Below are 20,758 nucleotides of genomic sequence, written 5' to 3'. Positions count from 1 at the left end.
GTAAATTAAGCCTCCAGAGCTAGCTAGCTATTCTTTTCTCTTACAGAGGAACACAAAACTTCTTTTCCTTTTACATCTTCCAGCTCTAGGATTCACAGATATGCTTAACACTAATAGCATCTGTAAGGTATTAGTTCTGGAAAATCCTCTGCAGAAACAGACTTTTCTGAATATCTTTCTCTGCCGCTTCACACTGCCCTCTCCTAACTCCCTTGGTTATGTGAGAGCAATATTGCTGTAAGTAGTGATCCAGAGAAGGGCACTTCCAATTACCAAACCATTTCATTTAAAAGGAAAGAATATTTATTTTGTGTCTTTCCTAACTTAATCATCACAAAGACCTCCTTTTCCTCTAGGAGCTGAGTTGGCTCAAACTTGGCATTACTTGTCTCTACCATCTTGCTGAGAGAAAGTTCTCAGATGGCCTTAATCACATCTCTCACAGAGCAGCACAAGCAGTCTGCCGTTTCCTTTCTTGTTTTTTAAAAACACAAGAATGCATTACAATATGTCAATTATTTTATCAGCAAAAATACAAAGGGAGTTAAATTACCTTAACTATTAACCTTTTATATCATAGCAGCTTGTATCTAATATCCAGTTGTGTGTGTGAATAAAATATCAATATTGCTGGCATGTCCATTACCCAACCAGTCTCATCATGAGTTTTGACCATCTAAAGCATAAATTAAAGCTATTGAAAACATTGGATGACTAGTGGATTTGGTGACATTTCTTTCTTTCAGTTACATATAAACCAGTTTACATACAATTATCTTTGTCAGTCTGTATGTAAACTCATTAAACCTGCTTTAAGAAGCTGGTCTGAAATATGACACAAATGATAAAGTATCCCCAAATACAAAATTCAAGACAAATTGGCAGTTAGTGTGCATAGTCAAGTACCCAGTGCTCTAGCAATAGTTTTGAGGAGTTCACTCACCCTTAAAATCCTAGTGAATCTTGGTTTCTTGTTCTTTGGCACAAGTTATGCAGTAATCCTTAAAAGTAGAACTGTTGGTTAACAAATGTCATATAGCTCCAATAGGAATGTTGGTCTCTTGGCTTTAAACTCCACAGGAAAAGAAATAGCTGTCTTGTTTCAAATACCTCTAAAAGTAGACAATGTTTAACGGGGATTTTTGAATCCACAGCATAAATATGAAAAGACTGACCAATTTAGGCTTGGTTCATGAAGGGATACAATTATAGAATACAGTCTTAATATTTAATTTGATTATATCAAAATCTTGGTTTCTCTCCCTGCTTCCTAAGTGTTCAGATTAGACCAGCATTCTTCAGTGAATGGTAAATGATTACTTAACACAGGTGCTAAATCTCCCTTAAACAGAACAGCTTGTGCCAATTACTGAGTAATGTGGTTCATCTAACTAGCTCCCACCTTTAGTGACTGTATACCAAAGCTGCAGCTAACATTTCATTGTGTGTGTGAATATAATAAAATGATGGCACTAAAAAAAGTCATATTAATGAGTATCCTTAAAGTCTTTGTCTCTGTGCTTAAAATAATAGGTTATTGCCACCCTACCCCCAAATTTTCCTGCTGTGGAATTGTTTCATTGTGGTAGCATTTACTTACCTGCTGATTTTGTTTGGGAGACTGAAATTAACACTTGGTCTATTCAGCATATTTTTTCCCTTGTATATTACCTGCTGCAATATAGTTCAATAAAGTACATGAGAGGTGATTAGGTTCAACTTTATTTTCCCATCAATATAACATCTGAAAATTGCTTTAATGCATTTAATCTGTATTTTGTGCTACACAGACAAATATGATAATTTTCCTAGTGAAAATGGCTAATAGAGTTTCAAGGTCTGAAGTTGAGATTGAGAGCGCAGTAATAACTCCTTCTCGGAGTGTGCAGACCACTTTTTAGCCTTTGTTTGTTTGTTCTTATTTGGATAGTTGCCTTAGTCTTTTTTCCCTAATAAGTTAACATGTATAGTATTCTAGCTTTGTTTTTATTGGGGCTGTAATTAAGACCCTTTTCTACAATTGGATCTGTGTGGCTGCAGGGGTCCACCTGTGCACAGCTCATTGTACGATCAAGCTTTTTGTCCCTGGGGCAGACTTCTCTGAAGTGCCATGGAAGTCATACAGGTGAAAGTGCTTATCCAGAAGGTAAGTGTACCAAAACCCCCACATTTTGATTTTTTAAAATGTTTTTTTTTTTGGACTTTGCCTGAGAAGAGTGCTGGCCAGGATGCATATCTTTTTCCTACACACCCCCATTAGGAAGCCATACACAAGCTAATATTCAGTGTTAAATTTGTGCTTCTCCCTTCCTTGCTATACAGTCCCTTTGAGGATGATGATGATATGAGCTCAGAAATGAGCACCAGCTTGCAGATACCTGACAGCTTGGTTCCAGTATCAGTGAGCAGGATTGATGGGGCAACTGGCACGGAGTTGGTGCAGAGCAAATTTGGGTAGAGTCAGTTGTGCAAGTACGGTGCTATGGTAGGGTACACCATACCAGTAAGATATTTGTAGCTAGTATGGCATTCCGGAAAGACACCAGAGGAGCCCACCTCCAGCTCCGCCCCCAGCCTGCCATGCAGCTGTCTCCTGAGTCCTCCTGCCTGGGGTCTGTACAGCAGCACCGCTGGAGGACAGGGCAGGGCTGGGGACAGTACAGCTGCTGCACCAAGGAGCTGCCAGTGTGGGGTGCCTGGTGGCCCCACGTTCTGCTCTTTTAACTGCTGCAGTTCCCAAGAGAGCTCTGTGGTTTAGCGGCCCTATGCCGGCAACTCCTTCAGCGCCAGCGACTCCTCCACCCCAGCCCTTCTACTCAATTGCGTCTCCTGAGTTCTCCTGCCTGGAGTCTGTACTGCAGAAGTCTCCGGTGCAGAGGAAGGAGGACAGAGCCTCCCCCAGGTAACGTGGGATGGATGTGGATCATGGGGAAGGGATGGGGAGAGCGTGGGGGCCCTGGGCTGGAGGCATGGGGGGGTCACGTATGGAGGTCACGGGCCACCCCCTTTTGTGTCCCTCCTGTGCATGCAGCATACCAGCAAGAAATTATTTCTACTTGCACTGCTGGGTAGAGTGGGCTTCCAACAAATGATAAAAGTGAAGTGACTAATTTAAGTATGTAAACAAAGACCTTATTCATATTTTGGGATTTGGGAATGGGGATTACCTTACTGAGCCAATGGGGCTTTCTCTGAGCTAGAAGGGATTCAGCAGCAGGAGAGGGCAGACAGTATTTACACAAAAACAAGGAGTCCGGTAAAGACTAACAGATTCATCTGGGCATAAGATTTCATAGGCTAGAACCCACTTCATTGATGCATCCATTTCTTTCATGAGCTGGTCAGGAAATTTGACTACCTTTTTTGTTGGAAAAACTTTTCCTGTACAAGGGTTGGTTTTGATCACAATTTGTTCAGAAAATGTTTCTTGGGTCCAGGATGGATTTGGGAGGGGGGAGGGAGCAGGGCAGAAAGAGACACCAACGAACCCCTCCTCTCCCAGAATATCCAATGGCTTGGTGATTAGGGCATTCACCTGCAATGAGAGATACCCAGCTTCAAATCCTTGATCTGAATCAGACAGAACAGCCACTTCAACTTAGATCTCCCACATCCTGGGTGAGTGCCTAACCACCAGACTGTTTACTATTCTGTGCATGAGTCTCTTGTTTAGAAGTTTTTCAGTGAAAAAGATCTTGGGGAAATTGGGGACATCTCAGTGTTTTGTGGGATGGAAAAACTATTTCCTGCTTAGCACTAGTGAATGGGCTGCAGATCTCCTGGCTAAGGGGTGGTTTCTACATGTCTTGTATGACTGTAATTCATCCTCCACATGGACTTGTTGACACTATCAATTCTGCTTCTTGGATCATCCTGCCTGTAGCCAGACTTGCCTCGGCCTGAATATGGCTCAAAATCTTGCAGTCAACTGCAACTGGATCACTGTGTGTGTCTGAAACCCACAACTAATGAGACTTAAAATTTCTTTTATGAATACATCAGGGGTGAAAGTATCACAGAAGACTTACCAGTCTGGGGGCCTGGCTTTGGGTCCTGGAAGGGCCAGGGTATCAGGTGGAAGGGGCGGGGCTGGAGGTGGGCCTCCCCCAGCCAGCCCATCTGCACCGCCTGGCCCTTGCCGCCTTGGGCTCCAGCGGCCGTGGACACCTGCAAGGGTGGAGTCTCACGCAACAGGGATGAGGATTTTGTGGATGAGGAGGAAGACTCACAGGAAGATGATAGCACACAGCAGGCAAGCGGACAATCTCTTCTCCCCGGCAGCCAGGAACTGTTCATCAGCCTCCCAACCCTCCCAAGGCGGGCTCCCGGACCATGAAGCTGGAGAAGGCAGCTCTGGTGAATGTACCTATGTAAGTATAATACAGGGTTTAAAAGCAAGCGTGTTTAATGAGTAATTTGCCCTGAAGACTTGGGATACATTCGCGGCCAGTACAGCTACTGGAAAAGTCTGTTAACGTGTCTGGGGATGGAGCGGAAATCCTCCAGGGACATCTCCATGAAGCTCTCCTGGAGGTACTCTAAAAGCCTTTGCAGAAGGTTTCTGGGGAGGGCAGCCTTATTCTGTCCTTCATGGTAGCACACTTTACCACGCCAAGGGGACATTCAGAGGTTCCCATTCCTGCTGGGCTGTTTGCCTTTGGCTGAAAAGAAATCATCCCCACTGTTAGCCATGCAGTGCAGGGAGGCCTGTTCATGCTGACCTATTCGCGTTTGGCTGACAGGGATCTTCCCTGATACTAGCCACATGGAGTGTGTGTGTGGGGGTGAAGCGATCATCCCAGAGAATTGGGTTGTGCTGCACATTCACCCTAAAACTGCAGCCCCTCCTTTTAAATGGCCAATGGGCTTTGCTTGGTATGGGAAAGGAGGGCACTGCTGTTTGAACCATTCCCACATGTTATGAAGGTTGAAGGAGCCAAAACCCTTTGCCTTACCATGGCTGCCTGCAAGCCGAATTCTGTTGTCCAGTTGAGTGTCTGTGATGTCTCGCACAAAACCAGCAGGCACTCAATATAAGAGGCAAAATGCCACCTTGTACCAAAAGCACATGTGCTATGTAATGTGAATTGCTTGATTCAGTGTGAAATAGTCTTCCCTTTGTTCTCTAAGATGTATCTTTTTAAATACCACTTTCCCTTTTTTCCTCCCGCAGCTGCAAATGTTTCTACGCTCCCCCTATCATCTCCGTCCCAGAGGCTAGCGCAGATTAGAAGGCAAAAAAAATGCCCTCGCGATGACAAGTTCTCAGAACTCATGCAGTCCTCCCGTACTGAAAGAGCTCAGCAGAATTTGTGGAGGCAAACAATGGCAGAGTCCAGGAAAGCATTAAATGAACATGATGAGAGGAGGGGAGGAGTGCAATGAGAGGAGGCAGGATGCAATACTGAGGCTAATGTGGGAGCAAACTGACATGCTCAGGCATCTGGTGGAGCTGCAGGAAAGGCAGCAGGAACACAGACTGCCACTGCAGCCCCTGTATAAGCGCCTGCTCTCCTCCCCAAGTTCCATATCCTCCTCACCCAGACGCCCAAGAATGAGGGGGAGAGGCTACGGGCACACAGCTACTCCACCCCAGAGGATTGCCCAAGCAACAGAAGGCTGGCACTCAATAAGTTTTGAACTGTAGTGTGGCCTTGTCCTTCCCTCCTCCCCTCATCCACCACCCCACCCGGTGCTTCCCTCCTCACCCAGCCCTCCCGGGCTACCTTGCGAGTTTTCCCCCTATTTGTGTGATGAATTAATAAAGTATGCATGGTTTTGAAACAACAATGACTTTATTGCCTCTGAAAGTGGTCATCGAAGGTGGGAGGTCAGTTGGCTTACAGGGAAGTAGAGTCAACCAAGGGGGCGGGTTTTCCTGAAGGAGAAACAAACAGAACTGTCAGACCGTAGCCTGGCCAGTCATGAAACTGGTTATCAAAGCTTCTCTGATGTGCACTGCGCCCAGCTGTGCTCTTCTAATCGCCCTGGTGTCTGGCGGCATGTAATCAGCCACCAGGTGATTTACCTCATCCTCCCACCCCGTCATAAATGTCTCCTCCTTACTCTCACAGATATTGTGGAGCACACAGGAAGCAGCAATAACAATGGGAATGTTGGTTGCGCTGAGGTCTGACCTAGTCAGCAAACAGTGCCAGTGAGCTTTTAAACATCCAAATGCACATTCTACCACCATTCTGCACTTGCTTAGCCTATAGTTGAATTGCTCCTTACTACTGTCCAGGGTGCCTGTGTATGGCTTCATGAGCCATGGCATTAAGGGGTAGACTGGGTCCCCAAGGATAACTATAGGCATTTCAACATCCCCAGTGGTAATTTTCTGGTCTGGGAAGAAAATTCCTTCCTGCAGCTGTTCAAACAGACCAGAGTTCCTGAAGATGCGAGCGTCATGCACCTTTCCCGGCCATCCCACTTTGATGTCGGCGAAACGTCCCTTGTGATCCACCAGTGCTTGAAGCACCATTGAAAAGTACCCCTTGCGGTTTATGTACTGGCTGCCAAGGTGGTCCAGTCCCAAGATAGGGACCTGTGCTTTGAGAGAAGTCTGTGTCCATGTCCTCATCACTATCGTGATTGCGCTGTTGTCACTTCCTCACCTGCTTTTGCAGGTTCTGCACATACGGCAGGATAATGCACAAGGTATATACAATGCTCACAACAGCAGTGTTGAGCTGAGCGGGCTCCATGCTTGCCATGGTATGTCATCTACAGGAGAGCAGGAGAACAGAGTTGCAGCGGAAGCGGTGGATGATGACGGATGCCACGAGAATAGATATTTATACAGAACGACGAGAGGACCTGCGAGGTGGATTCATGACACCAGGAGAGCAGAGTTGCAGTGGAAGCAGTGGATGACGATGATGGTTAGCAGTCCTACTGCACCGTCTGCTGACAGCAGTATGGCGTCTGCATGGAAAAAAGGCGTGAAATGATTGTCTGCCGTTGCTTTCATGGAGGGAGGGGCGACTGATGACATGTACCCAAAACCACCCACAACAATGTTTTTGCCCCATCAGGCATTGGGAGCTCAACTCAGAATTCCAATGGGCAGCAGAGACTGCGGGAACTGTGGGATAGCCACCCACAGTGTAACGCTCTGAAAGTCAACGCTAGCCATGGTATTGTGGACGCACTCTGCCAACTTCGTGGGGACACACACAATCGACTGTATAAAATTGCTTCCTAAAAATCAACTTCTATAAATTCAACCTAATTTTGTAGTGTAGACAGACCCTAAATGCTATTCAGCTTCTCTTGGGTAAGCCCAAGGAAGGCAGTGGGGTTGCAAAGGTTGCACTGAGGGCATAATTAAGCATATACTAAGCTTACTAGTGACAAAGCACAAAATGGAAAGAGCCCAGCTCAACTTCCAGTTTCCTGGTTGAGTTTGCAAGAATGGCAGTTAGAAAACAAAACTGCTTCACAAGCACATCTGATATAGAAATTATTATGTAAGCGTGGTTTCAGAGTAGCAGCCGTGTTAGTCTGTATTCGCAAAAAGAAAAGGAGTACTAGTGGCACCTTAGACTAACCAATTTATTTGAGCATAAGCTTTCGTGAGCTACAGCTCACTTCATCTAAGTGTGAGATCTCCACAGCATCATTTGCACCCATCATTTCTCAGTAAAATACATGGTTAGTTCTATTCAGAAGTAACAGACTGGTGTTGGTATGACAATAGAACAATGATTCTCAACCTTTTCCATATAATGATCCCACTGTGCAACAGAGAACAGTTTTGGGACCCTGTCCCATCTAGCCATTGAGAAAGGGAGAATGGTTGTGATCCCTGAAACTTGTCAGGGAAGCAGGATTAAAAACTTATTTAAGCAGGGTCTGAATGAGCTCTCCCTTCCCCGGCCAACAGAAAGTTAAAGAGAATTAATAAGAAAATAGGAGCTCTGTTGCCTAAAAGACAGTGAGCTGAATTCAGGTGGTTGCCTCCAACTTGGACAATTAAAATTCTAAAGCAAGATTTGTGGAGTAGAACAGAGCAGATGGCCCTTGAAAGAGGAAATGAGATGACTATTTGCGTATGTGTTCACGTTATAAAAGGCTCTAAATTGTAAAAGTGATACAAGAAAGACAGGAACCTAAGCTGTTTGTCCAAAGCAGTGAATACAATACTGAATGTTTCATAAGCAGAAAAAGATGTGGAAAACAGGCACAGATGTAAGAAACAGAGCTTTATTAAACATGCTAAGAAGCTAATATTACATGCTTACTTTCTGTTTGTCTCCCAGGAGCCAGCCACAGGCTTTCATTCCTGAGCCTCTAATACTTCAACAGTCTAGGTCCCTCCTGAAACTTGACCTTCTTTCTTCAGTTCCACTCACCCCACTATGCAGAAAGGGATGTGGAGATTGGGGGTCGGAAGAAGATTGATATCCTCCCCAGACTGTGGGAATACCTTTGTATTTGAGAGATAACAGGGATTCTAGGGACATGAAAGGGTGAGGAGAGAATCAGTCTTGAAACTGAAATTATCAAACATGGGTGCCTAGATTAAGATTTGTAAAGCCATATTTGGCACCCAGTTTAAGTGGCCTCATTTTCATAGCTGCTGTGCCATCCTATTGAATTGAAACTGCAGATGCTTAGTGCTGCTGAGAAGTAGGCTACTTAAATTTAGAAGCCTACATATGGATTTAGCCACCAAGTCTGAGTGTTTTGGCCTGTGTCTGAGAGGCTACGAAGCTGAAGTCAGAGGAAGAACAAGGGAACAGTAAAGGGTGGGGCTGGGCACTTGAGAAATTTAAAATATTTGTTCTGAGTAATAATACAAATAGTACTGCTCCACCTAGTCTTTGAGAAGTTTAAGATTAGACATAATTTAAGTCTTTTTTATTTGTTTGTTTCTTTGTAATTTGATGCCTTGTCTTGGAAGTTTACACAAGTTGTTTTGCCTTTTTGAAACAATCTACCTCTAAGGAAATGTAGTGAAGAAAGGTGTCTGGATTCTAACCCTCTTGGGACTTTCAGTAAAAAAGAATATGGACTAAGTGGACCTCTCCCATAGGGTACGTCTCTTGGTATAAATCCTAAGTATTCATGGGAAATGCTTAATGACCATAAACAAAGTTAAAATGTTTGCCTCTTGCCTAACTTCCCTTAGAGTCTCTTAACCCAGATTTTAATTGTTCATATTTGCTGTGTTTTTTTCTTATATTTTGGATGATTCATTTTATTACCTGAGTAATACAGTAAAGGTATGCTGAAAAACAATAGTAAGAGGGAATTCAGAGAAAAGCAATTTACTTTGATATAAAAAACTGAGAACAGCTGCCTACTGCAAATCTTTGAAGATTCCCCAAGAAATAGATATTGAGATTTCTTGTCTGCATAAAATGGTGCTTGAGAGTGACATTCTTTTGAAAATAAAAAGTTTTTGAAATATGCAAAGTTTGATACAGATACTGGTCAGCCGAAATAATTTGCTATTGAATTTTTGGATTCCTGACTCTGTATACTTTCATATTTTTACTGAGTGCCACAGCTTCATTAATTCAACCCAGTTAACATGAGCAAAGTGAATAGTTTTATGAATCCATTCAGAAGTAGTTGAATTTGTAGTATCTGTAACATTGTTAGTGTTTCTTGGTGATAATGGAACAAACCATGTTAAATTATCCCTACAAAGTTTCTCTACTGCAAAAGCACAACAAATTACTGGATTGTATAGCTGAATGCATAAAACCATCTTAGTCACTTGTTTGAAATTACAATTTACATACTTATCTTGTAATCACTGTGTATCACTAATCTCAACATAGCAGGGAAGGAAAATGCTAAAACCAGGGATGTTCTGGGGAAACGGGGTAATAAGATTCAAAAAGTCATTAATAGTTAATGGAACTTGTAACAATACTTGACCTTTTTACTGATTCCAGAGTGGAAGATTTTAAAATGAGGAAGAACTAGTAAAATGACTGTTAAAATGCAATGTTTGGCAGTACAGTTCAGTGTATTTCTGTAATGTAGAACAAGTCAAATCCAAGGATTCAAGACTATAGTATGACTATTTGGAGTGGGCTTTGAATTTGTTCATGATCAATACCTAAAATATAGAAGAGTTTCCTCTTAAATATAATGTCATGTTTGTCCTTTATTTTCATTTAATTTTGTCCTTCATCTTTGACCACTCCTCAGATAAAAGTGAAGTCTTGTCGTAAGTGCTACTTGAAATGACTATTGGGAAATAAAGCGTGAAATAGGTGGCATCACATAGACAGATCAACAAAAGGTTGCCGTCTATTTTCTGTGTATCAATCTGAATAGGTATGGACACTGAGCAAAGGCTAAAAGATTAATAGGTGATTTTTTCCAGATCAGTATATTTTGAGAAGGGAGTCCTTGGTGTCTAGAGCAATCCATTGTAATACACAGTTTTAGCTGTGATTATGCTTCAGATAGCTGAGACTATTTCTCAGTTACTTCTGATGGTAAAGATGTTTTGTTCTAAAACAAATGACAAGTTTTGTCTTTATAAAATGTGTCAATTTACACATGAGCTGCATAAATTACTTTAATATTGTCTATAATGGAAAAAATACTGCAGGGCATTTTAATAACCAATAAATTATGTGTTTAATGAACCCCAATGAAAATATAAGTGCTATGAATCAAACACCCCTAAAGAGTGAGTGCTGGTTTAGGAGTGCATATTTATTCAATGCAGGGATTCAAATCACATAGGCTATTAGATACATTGCAGCTGAAAAGAGTAAATTGCTTACTCTTCATATATGAACATCCACCTGGAAATTCTTCTTGGGACTTTTATCATTCATTTTCAGACTTCTCGCCTTTATTTACTGCTTAAGGTATTCTTCAAAGACAGCTGAGGTAAGAACACAATTTTCCCTTTAACCTTTTTCAACATTTTCCTAGTTGAGTATACAGTAAATCTGTAAGCACTGGCTTTACTGTGGAATTTGATTGTGCTCTTATACTTTCAATCTTAGACTGAAAAACTAATAACAAAGGAGAGGAGCTTTACATGATGCACACTGTAATGATTTGGGCTTGCTGCCCTTGTAGCATTAGGCATCATGATAGTGATGCATGGGCCCAGATGAATTGTCATGGAACATGTGGCAGCATAAGGGATGAGAGGAAGGAGTGAAGTCTGAGGCAGTAAACTCTGAATGCTCCAAGTTAATGATGAGAGCACACTGCTCTTCCATTGAGAGGGAAAGTCTCAAAAACAAATGCACGAACAAGAGGTTTACTGTTACACCGAGCAGAGATTAACAAAACAAATGTGTCTTTTTGTGGAGTGCAGTACAAGTATGTGCCTTTGCATTTAAGTCAGCCATAAGATTAATAGGCCTGATTTTTCAGAGGAGGCAAGCACTGCAACTTCAATTGGAGTTGTGGGCGCTCAACATTTCTGAAAATTAGCACTGACAATCATAAAGTAGCCTCCAAGATTGGGTCACTTATGTTACCCTCCTGTATTTCTTATTACTCTACAAACTCCTATGCTGATAGATTCAGTTCTTATTGTATAACTATTCTGATCTTGTTTTAGTCTTATGGCTATAGAGTGCCTTCAGTCCAAGGGTTTGGACCAGGGATGTGAACCAGTCTCCCCCCTCCTACTTGCGTGCCCTAACTACCAAGCTGTTGGGGTGAGTCTCTCTCAAGCTTTCCTTTTGAAGCTGTTCAATTTTTTGTAAAATATTTGACAAGTCATTGGAGCAGGGATTTGAATTTGGGTCTCTCCTCTCCCATGTGAGTGCCTTAACCGTCAGGCTATAAAGTCATTCACAATCTCTCTGGCCTAAAGACTATTCCAGTATTTTATGCACCATGGAACAGCTTCAAATCCTTGAACAGTCATTGGGCCTGAGAAAGTGAGACTGACTCTATAGTGTGGTGGTTAGGACACTCACATGGGAACGAAAGACCCCAAAAATCCCTGCTCCAGTGTCTAATCAAGTATTTGATACAAAGTGGAGCAGCTTCAATAAGAGAAATTAAAACCCATTCCAAAATAACCTATAGCCCAGGGATCGTCAACCTTTGGCATGTGGCCCTTCAGGGAGATCCGCTGGCGGGCCGGAACAGTTTGTTTACCTGCAGCATCCGCAGGTTCAGATGATTGCAGCTCCCACTGGCCACAGTTCGCCGTTCAAGGCCAATGGGGGCTGCGGGAAGTGGCGCGGGCCAAGGGATGTGCTGGCCACTGCTTCCCGCAGCCCTCATTGGCCTAGAACAGCAAACCGCAGCCAGTGGGAGCTGCGATCGGCCAAACCTGCGGATGCTGCAGATAAACAAACCACCCCGGTTCACCAGCGGATTTCCCTGACAAGCTGTGTACCCAAAGGTTGCCGATCCCTGCTATAGCCTAATGGTTAGGTCATTCACCTGGGAGTGGGGAGACATGGGTTCAAATCCTTTTTCCAGAGTGGGAATTCAAACTTGGGTCTGCCACATACCAGGTGAGTGGGTAAAAGTTATAAGGTGGGCAGTAGTGGTGGCAGCAGAAGCAGCACCTCCTCTTCTTTGGGTCGAATAACATGTTTTGTTTGACCAGAAACAAACTTTTTTGAATCACCAAAATTATTTGGAATTTTCAGATTTGGTTTCATCAGAACAATTTTTTTACAGTGCCTGCAAACTGAAAAAGATGTTATTGTTCCAATTCAGCAAAGAACCCATCTGAAAACTGGACCTTTTAAAGATTCAAGTTGGGCATCCAGATTCACTCATTTGGAAAACTTAGGCTAAGGGCTCAACATTTTGTGTCCTGGCACCTTGTACAGCTTCATACACCAGTGCCCCATTCTTCCCCCTCTACGGAGCAGTAGCAGATGTCTTGGGGACCTTACAAGTTCACTTCCCAATGGAGGAGACATCAGTGATGTGGAGTGGGTGGGGACAGTCTAAGCATAAATTACTTTATTTACACTTTATACATCAGTCCTGAAATGGTTGTTGCTCATAACCATCTCCCCTTTTGTCAGGAATCTTTCACACAGCTTCTTCTACCCAGAATCTTGTATAACCAAGAGCTAACACCACAAGTATTTCTTCCAAGACTGAAACCTTGGTTGTGCGCTAAGAAAAAGAACTTTGGAAGGCTATGTGTAACAGCGCCATCTGGTGATGCCTGCGATAACACTATTAATGAATTTCATACTTTATGAATAAAAATGTTAGTGCATGTTTTCTACATGCATATGGTGCACAAACACTTCTCTCTCCTCCCATTTAAGGTGTTATTGGTAAAAGTAAGACAATGCTGTATTTCTGAGTAGTAAAAATGGTTTATTTGATATTGTGGAGGTAATCTGGAATGTGCGCTGTTTTTGGAAGGTTAAATATTTCTGATGACCTTTGCTGGAAAGAAGACTTGTTGGGTGCAGCTTTGGTTATCATTTTGGTATAAATATTTAGGAGTAAATTAACCTAGTTCTTCTGCCTTCAACAAAGCTAGGCTGATTTACATGCACTTAGAATTTGGCCCTTAATATCATAGAAATTAAGGAAAATCATTAATGGTTTCATCTTTTTATTGATGAGCTGAAAACAGCCAACAGCTATATGGCAAGCTTATTGGATTCAGAAACAGTCCATTACTTCCCAGTTCTTAGGAACTCCCCAAAGATTTGAACCGTAGCATAGTGGCAGAGATTTTTTCCCCCATGCGTTGCTTTAAAGGTGAAGAGATGCAGTTTATCCATTTATCTCAACAAGCAGACCATGACTCAGTGATGTAAAGGCAGCATTATATCCAGCAAGAGATATTCTGATATTGTCTGCTTCTAAAGGACCCTGGCTTTTTGAATGTTATGATATGCGGAACACATTGTCTCTAGTGGTATAATATGTTTAAAATAAATATTTTATAGAGTTTGTTGAATTATTCATTTCAAACAAATTATTTGACAGCTTTAGACCTTCTTTCTGTTTGTGAATCATTCACAAATCAACTCTGAATTCTACTAACGTATTGACTATTAATTGGTATTTACCATATGGCTTGTGCAATCAGATTTCACCTGTGGATCTAGTTTCAGACTGTCCATTTTGTTACTTGTAATATATGAATGGTCTTCTAAATTTAACTCTTGCATTGTTTCTGCTCTCTCATAGGGTAGCTGAACAGGGGAATAGCAAATGAAGAATAGAAAATTGCTGAAAATGATTTTTTGGATGAATTATTATTCATAGAACAGAACCCACTAATAACAAATATATCCTTATAAATAATAGCAGAATGAAACATGCCAAATTTACTCATAAAAACTATTCAACCAGTTCTAGTGTTGCATATTTTCATAGTGTTGCTGAACATTTTGGTTAAAGAAATTTCTGTCCTGTTTCTTCAGGAATATACTGTCACTTAGTGATTTCTAGTTAAAGTCAAGTTATCTGATGCTGATGATTCTAAGAAATCTAGATGGTTGGTCTCAAGAAACATTTCACGCAACATTTGTGCACAGTTAAAGGGTGCGTGTGGGTGTACACACTTGGGTGAGGCGAGGAGTTTAATGAATCAGAATAACATGTTTTCGTGTGGAAAAGCATGAGCAATACTTTCTCTGAATGAATGTGTAAGAATTCTATTAAATAGGCTAAATGATTGTGAATTAACTGTGGGATTCACCACAAGTCTAGATGAAGACTGAGTGTATTATTTCTCATCCTGGTAATAATCACTGTCATGAAGAAAGGATTCACATTGTGCCACTACGTAGTGTCTTTTCTGTGTTGCTTTTGTAATCTTAATCAGAATGAATTAGCATTATGCCATTTCCTCTTTTCTTATCTTGTGTTCATGACAAAGATGTATCAGAATTGTTAATATGTCCCCTGGAGCACAAATCTTCCAGGTGCTGGAAACATCTTTTCAAATACTGAGTGCCCTTCATTCTATCTGTGAGCATAGTTCACTCAGCACTATGCAAGAGCGGGCTTTAATTTTCTGTTTCCACTACTGTTTTGATTCCCTGATTCACGTGTTGAAATTGCAGGAACTTCTTCATTTTGTGAAGTATGGTAGCACGACAAACTCTCTAAACACAGATCAAGGTGGTATTAAACTCCTTAAATTCTGCTATTATTTATAAGAATATATTTGTTGTTAGTGTGTTCTGTTCTATGAATAATAATTCATCCAAAAAACCTTGGAGTTTAATACCACCTTGATCTTTGTTTATTTTCTGTGTTTAGAGAGTTTGTCGTGCTACCATACTTCACAAAATGAAGAAGTTCCTGCAATTGCAACACCTGAATCAGGGAATCAAAACAGGAGTGGAAACAGAACATAGCTTATTACTATGTGGCTGTGATTATTAACAGTCTGGACACTAAAGGAGCAAAGATTTAGTTTGGACTTTCACAGTTGTTTTGTTCTCTCCTTGGGTGTGGTAACTACTATAATCTCTTCCCCCCCCCCCAGTAATCTGATTTCTTTCTTAAATTGTAATGTTTTAATTTTTTGTATGGGAAGTTGTTATATAGCTTTCATTATGCTGGAAGTATGCTTATGTTCATGTCTCCATGATCGGGGGAGCTACTCTTTTGCTCTGCTGCCATATCTATCCTCTCTATCTCAACCCATCCTCGTAACAAATGGCCACTTTTCCTCCATAAAACTTATACCAAGCTCTTCATTTTCTTCTTAGCCTACAACCAACTCTCAGGTTGTTTTGAAATACTGTATATTAAAAATTCTAAATAGAGATATTGCTTATGAAGTGCATGAAATCATTTATACTTGTGCATAAAGTACTGTGCAGTCACTTTGGCTGTATGCTTCTGTTTTATGGAGAAAAAAGAGAAACTTATCTGAAGCTTTTGATGGTCACATGCACATTGCCACAGTGATTTTATAGTATAGATGACTTGTCTGACGGAATCATGGATATGTCCCCAGGCTGTGCATAAAGCCACAAATTGAGGGGTAAAGATTTCCAAACCTCTGAGGAGCTCAGGGCATATGTGTTGCATTCCTCAGTGTTACTCTCAACTCTTCTTTTGGCCTCTCAGTTACTTCCATGAGCACTGACATTCTATATTATTGACTTTCTCTGTTAGGTTTGGAATGCATACCAAGGGGAGGTTAACATTCAAGTAATGTCCCCATTAGAATAGGAAATCCATTGTAGCTTCTCCTTTGTTTCTGGAGGGATCACACAGTGACCTGACTCCCAGATTGAGCATTGCCAAGCATCCTGTTGGGGATTTGTGTGGCTTTACTGCACTACCATCTATATACAGTGTATGTCTTGCAGGGAGCATGTGGCTTGACTCATTGCCACACAAGGATTTTAGTACTGTTTATGTTTCAGGTTACTAAAAGGGGAGCCTACAGTACAGCTGTTAATGTCTGTTTTCACTGTACTCCATGCATACTGAGATAGGATTCAGTAGTCCTCTTGAGGACAGTAGTCTTCTTTCTCAGTGGCTGTGGAATGCGGCTTAAGCATTGTGTGCTTTTCTACTCCATCCTGTATTCTGGCATTACCATGGTGTAGTCTAATACCTTGCTGAAATATATAGTGCATCTACTATCTGTCAGTGAATTATGCTAGGTGACTGCCAATGATGTCTGGAGTATTTGACTAATTAGTGAGTACCACTGAGGTCCTCACCTAGCATTAAGAATGTTCGTATTAATTGGCAAGCCTGTTCATGACAGAGGCAATCAGCCAGGGAAGAGACTTAAGGAAAGGGGAGAGAACTTCAGAAAATGTTTGCTGTAAAGAATAAAGCAGGTAATCTCTTACCGGGAGATATCAAAGCTCTGTTACTTATTATTTTCAGGGGAGCTCCCATAGCCATAGTTATGCCAAAGAAATAAGTGAAAAAGGAATTGCATGGGAAAGGAAAAAATATAACTGAATTTACACAGTTGATATTTAAACTAAAACTAGAAGGATTACGGGCCTGATTCAGATCTCCAGACCTATCTTGAAGTTACTTTCAATTAAGTATAGTTAATACCTAATCTCCTTTCCTGGGCCTGACTTTTCTAGGTTAATTAACCATGCACCATCCCTACATCACCTCTGTCCATCTTAACCAGCTTCTTCCTTACAACCTTCCTTTAAACCTGGTCCTTGCTGGACTCATTTTATCAGGCTTCTAGCTTCTCTCCTACTTCTGTCTTTCCTCCCCCCCCCCCCCCGTCACAAATATCTGTACTTTCATTTCTGGCATAGAAACACTGCACTGCACAACAGATCACATCACAACCATATGAATAAGTGCCTGGGCCCAGTACACACATCTGAGTAATGCAAGACAATTTTAAAGGCAGATCCTGTGTGACAGAATTGGGAATTGTCTATATTATTATTATGAAACATATGCGTAGGAGTGATTCATATGACTTGGAATTGCTATCTAGGGTTGCCAACTTTCCAATTGCACAAACTGAACACCCTTGCCCTGCCCCACCCCTTCCCAAGACCCCGCACCCCACTGACTCCATCCCCCCTCCCTCCCTCACTCGCTCTCTCCCACCCTCACTCGTTTTCACTGGGGCAGGGGGTCGGGCTGTGGAAGGGGGTGTGGGCTTTGGGGTGGGGCCAGAAATGAGGGGTTCAGAGTGCGGGAGCAGGCTTGGGCAGGGGGCTGGAGTGCGGGAGAGAGTGAGGGCTTCGATTGGGGTGTGGTGTCTGGGGTGGGGTTGGGAATGAGGGGTTTTGGATGCAGGAGGGGCTCTGGGCTGGAGCCAAGAGATTCAGAGTGAGGGAGCAGGCTCAGGGCTGGGGCAAGTGGTTGGGGTGCAGGAGGGGGTTTGAGTGCAGGTTCCAGGAGAAAGTTTGCGTGTGGGAGGGAGTTCTGACCTGGGACAGGGGGTTGGGGTGCAGGAGGGGGTTTGGGATGCAGGCTCCAGCCTGGCAGTGCTTATGTCAGGCAGGTCCTGGTCAAGAGCACAGTGGGGCTAAGGCAGGCTCCCAGCCTGCCCTGGCTCTGCGCGGATCCGGAAGTGGCGGCATGTCCATCTCCCTAGGTGGAGGTGTGGCCAGGTGGCTCCATGCACTGTCCTCATCTACAGGCACTGCTCCCGCCACTCCCATTGGCCGTGGTTCCCGGCCAATGGGAGCTGTGGAACCAGTGCTCGAGGCGGGAGCAGTGTGCAGAGCTTTCATGATCACCCATGCTCCTAGGGTCTGCAGGGACATGCCGGTCACTTTTGGGAGTCACTCAGAGCCAGAGTAGTCAGCGAGCCTGTCTTAGCCCCACAGCACTGTCGACCACACTTTTAATGGCCCGGTCAGTGGTGCTGACTGGAGCCGCCAGGGTCCCTTTTTGAACAGGCGTTCCAGTCAAAAATCAGATGCCTGGTAACCCTATCACTATTGAGTGGGTGCAGAAGGGTTAAAATGCTGCTTCTGGAGCAGGAGACATGAGTTGTCTGTGCCCCCTAAGTGTCTAGGATGGTATGAATGGGTCATAAAACTTCTCAGTGGAGGATCTAGAAAGACAATGGGACCCCAGTGACTGAACAATTGACACTTAACAATGGGTGGCTCCTGGCAGGCAGAACATGTGAACTCAGCATGGCCTTGGAGCAGGAGGATGATAGATTGGAGGTGACAAGAGACTGTAGTAAAAACTGGCCTCACAGAGGCACAACAGCTCTCAGTTGGGACTGACAAATGTACAGAGTGAGAGGGAGACAGAGCCAAAATGGATTCTACAGCAGTGGGGCTTGGTTGGGGATTTAGCTGCTGCCAGTCTGAACTCTCTCTTAACTTTAGCTTCTCTTTGATAACCTAAGGAGTAATAAACCCTACTCTGTTTTGAAAAGGATGCATGGAGTTGCTGCCTGAACTTGACAAGTGTTGATCCCTGAAAGGGGTAAAAGTCTCTGAACAGTAGTTTTCCTTAGCTGGACTCCACTGGGCAAAGCTAACAGTGAGAAACAGGAATGCAGTCTTGGAGGCATTGAAGCCATGTGGCCAACCCTTGAGGAAAAGTTTGACCTCTTGGGGCATCTGGCACATTAAAAGGGTGCTCCCAGGAGACTATCTGTAGGCTGGGGCATAGCACAGATTCTGTAAATCTGTGACCCCCTATAAGGGGAATGTTCGTTCTTGGTGGTTGGGATAGAGATGTAACCTGCAAAAGTTTTGAAATGTATTTGTTGAAAGTATTATAAAGCATGAACTTGTGAATGAATGTCCACAGTGATCAGAGTTGTACAGAAAATGGAAATTCTGTTTCATTTCATTCCGTTTCATGGAGGTTTTGAAACTGAGAAATTGTGCTTTAATTTCAATTAGGAGTGAAAGTTTTGTAATGATATTAGCAATTAGGAATGAAAGAAAATTCAGCTCAGTTGAAATATTTGGTTTCAATATTTGGTTAAAATTTAAGTTTTATATTATAATTTTGAAACAAAGTTGTTATAAACAGAAAATCAAAATGTGTCCTTTAGAAAATGTCAGACACATGCTTTTCAACATTATTAGAACTGTTTGTGTTTTTTTTCCTCTGATCATTTTGGCAAATTGACATGATTTCACAAAGCATTTGATTTTGATGCAACTCCATTCTCCGTTAGAAAGTTTTTCCATCAAAGTTTTTTCTGACCAGCTCTAATAGTGAGCCACCTTTGGAGTCAGTCTACACTGTTAGCTTGTTGCAAAACCCATATTTCCATGATCATTTCTGGTTACCTAGCCAAGGGAATTTTTTACATTCCACACCAGTGTAATATCTAAGTGCTGCATAAGTAAACTAGATCTTCATTGGAAGGTCCATAATGGAATTCCTAACCTAAAGACCATGACTCCTGAAGGAACAGATCTAGTCAATATGTAAGCATTAAAAGGCAAAAACAAAGATCTTAGTCAACATTAACTTACACCCTCCTTCTGTAATGTGGACTCAACAAGAATGGGTTCTGTGGGCAACAACCGCTGATGAATCCCTGGCAACCCAGCTGTATTTTAACCATATATAACTAATTGAGCCAGACATTGCCAAGGAGGTGATGGGTAGGGTCAGGAGGCTATGTGTAGGGCCTTTATTCTGGAATATATTCCATGCTCAGGTCCAGGAATTTAGAGTATTGAATCCTCTGTTTCATGATGAAGTACATCTTATCCCCCAACCACCCAAAGGAAGTTATCTGGAGAATGCCACTAACCTTGTAGAATTACCTTTCACCTCTCTAAGTTTTTCAGAGTAGCTCACATTCACAGGCAATTTTAAGTGGATGTTTCTCAGTCTTGTGTTGGGTGAGTCTCAGGGCATGGCTACACTTGCGAGTTACAGTGCATTAAAGCATACCCAGCCGCCCTAACTCATGAGGCGTCCACACTGGCAAGGCATGTAGAGCGCCCGGACTCCGCAGCTGGAGCACTCCTGGTAATCGACCTCGACGAGAAGTGGAGCACCGTGGTGACAGTGTGGACGCCCTCGTCTATTAATGTGCTCTGTTTGGCCTCCAGAAGTGTTCCACAATGCCTGTTCTAGCCACTCTGGTCATCACTTTGAACTCTACTGCCCTGCCCTCAGGTGACCAACCGTCAGACCCGCCCTTTAAATTCTCTGGGAATTTTGAAAATCCCCTTCCTGTTTGATCAGCAAGGTGTGGAGTGCTCTCAGAGAATCTTTCCAGGTGACCATGCCTCCACGCGCCAGGCAATCCCTAGTATGGAGCAATGGTGGACCTTATCAGTGTTTGGGGGGAGGAAGCTGTCCAGTCCCAGCTGTGCTCCAGCCATAGGAATTATGATACCTTTGGGCAGGTACCAAGGGACGT

General features: G+C 42.8%; 1 long non-coding RNA gene across 1 annotated transcript in view; it reads right to left on the bottom strand.

Moving 5' to 3' along the window:
• Nucleotides 1–1,281, bottom strand: part of LOC122461814 — a 94,548-nt gene extending 93,267 nt beyond the window's left edge. Inside the window, exon 1 of the long non-coding RNA XR_006284013.1 lies at nucleotides 944–1,281. This is a non-coding gene — a long non-coding RNA (uncharacterized LOC122461814). The remainder of the gene's footprint in view (nucleotides 1–943) is intronic.
• Between the last annotated feature and the right edge of the window lie 19,477 nt (nucleotides 1,282–20,758).

This window comes from Chelonia mydas, chromosome 9 (assembly GCF_015237465.2).
Source record: "Chelonia mydas isolate rCheMyd1 chromosome 9, rCheMyd1.pri.v2, whole genome shotgun sequence".
NCBI classification, from domain to species: domain Eukaryota; kingdom Metazoa; phylum Chordata; order Testudines; family Cheloniidae; genus Chelonia; species Chelonia mydas.
This window is presented reverse-complemented; position numbering and strand designations above follow the sequence as displayed.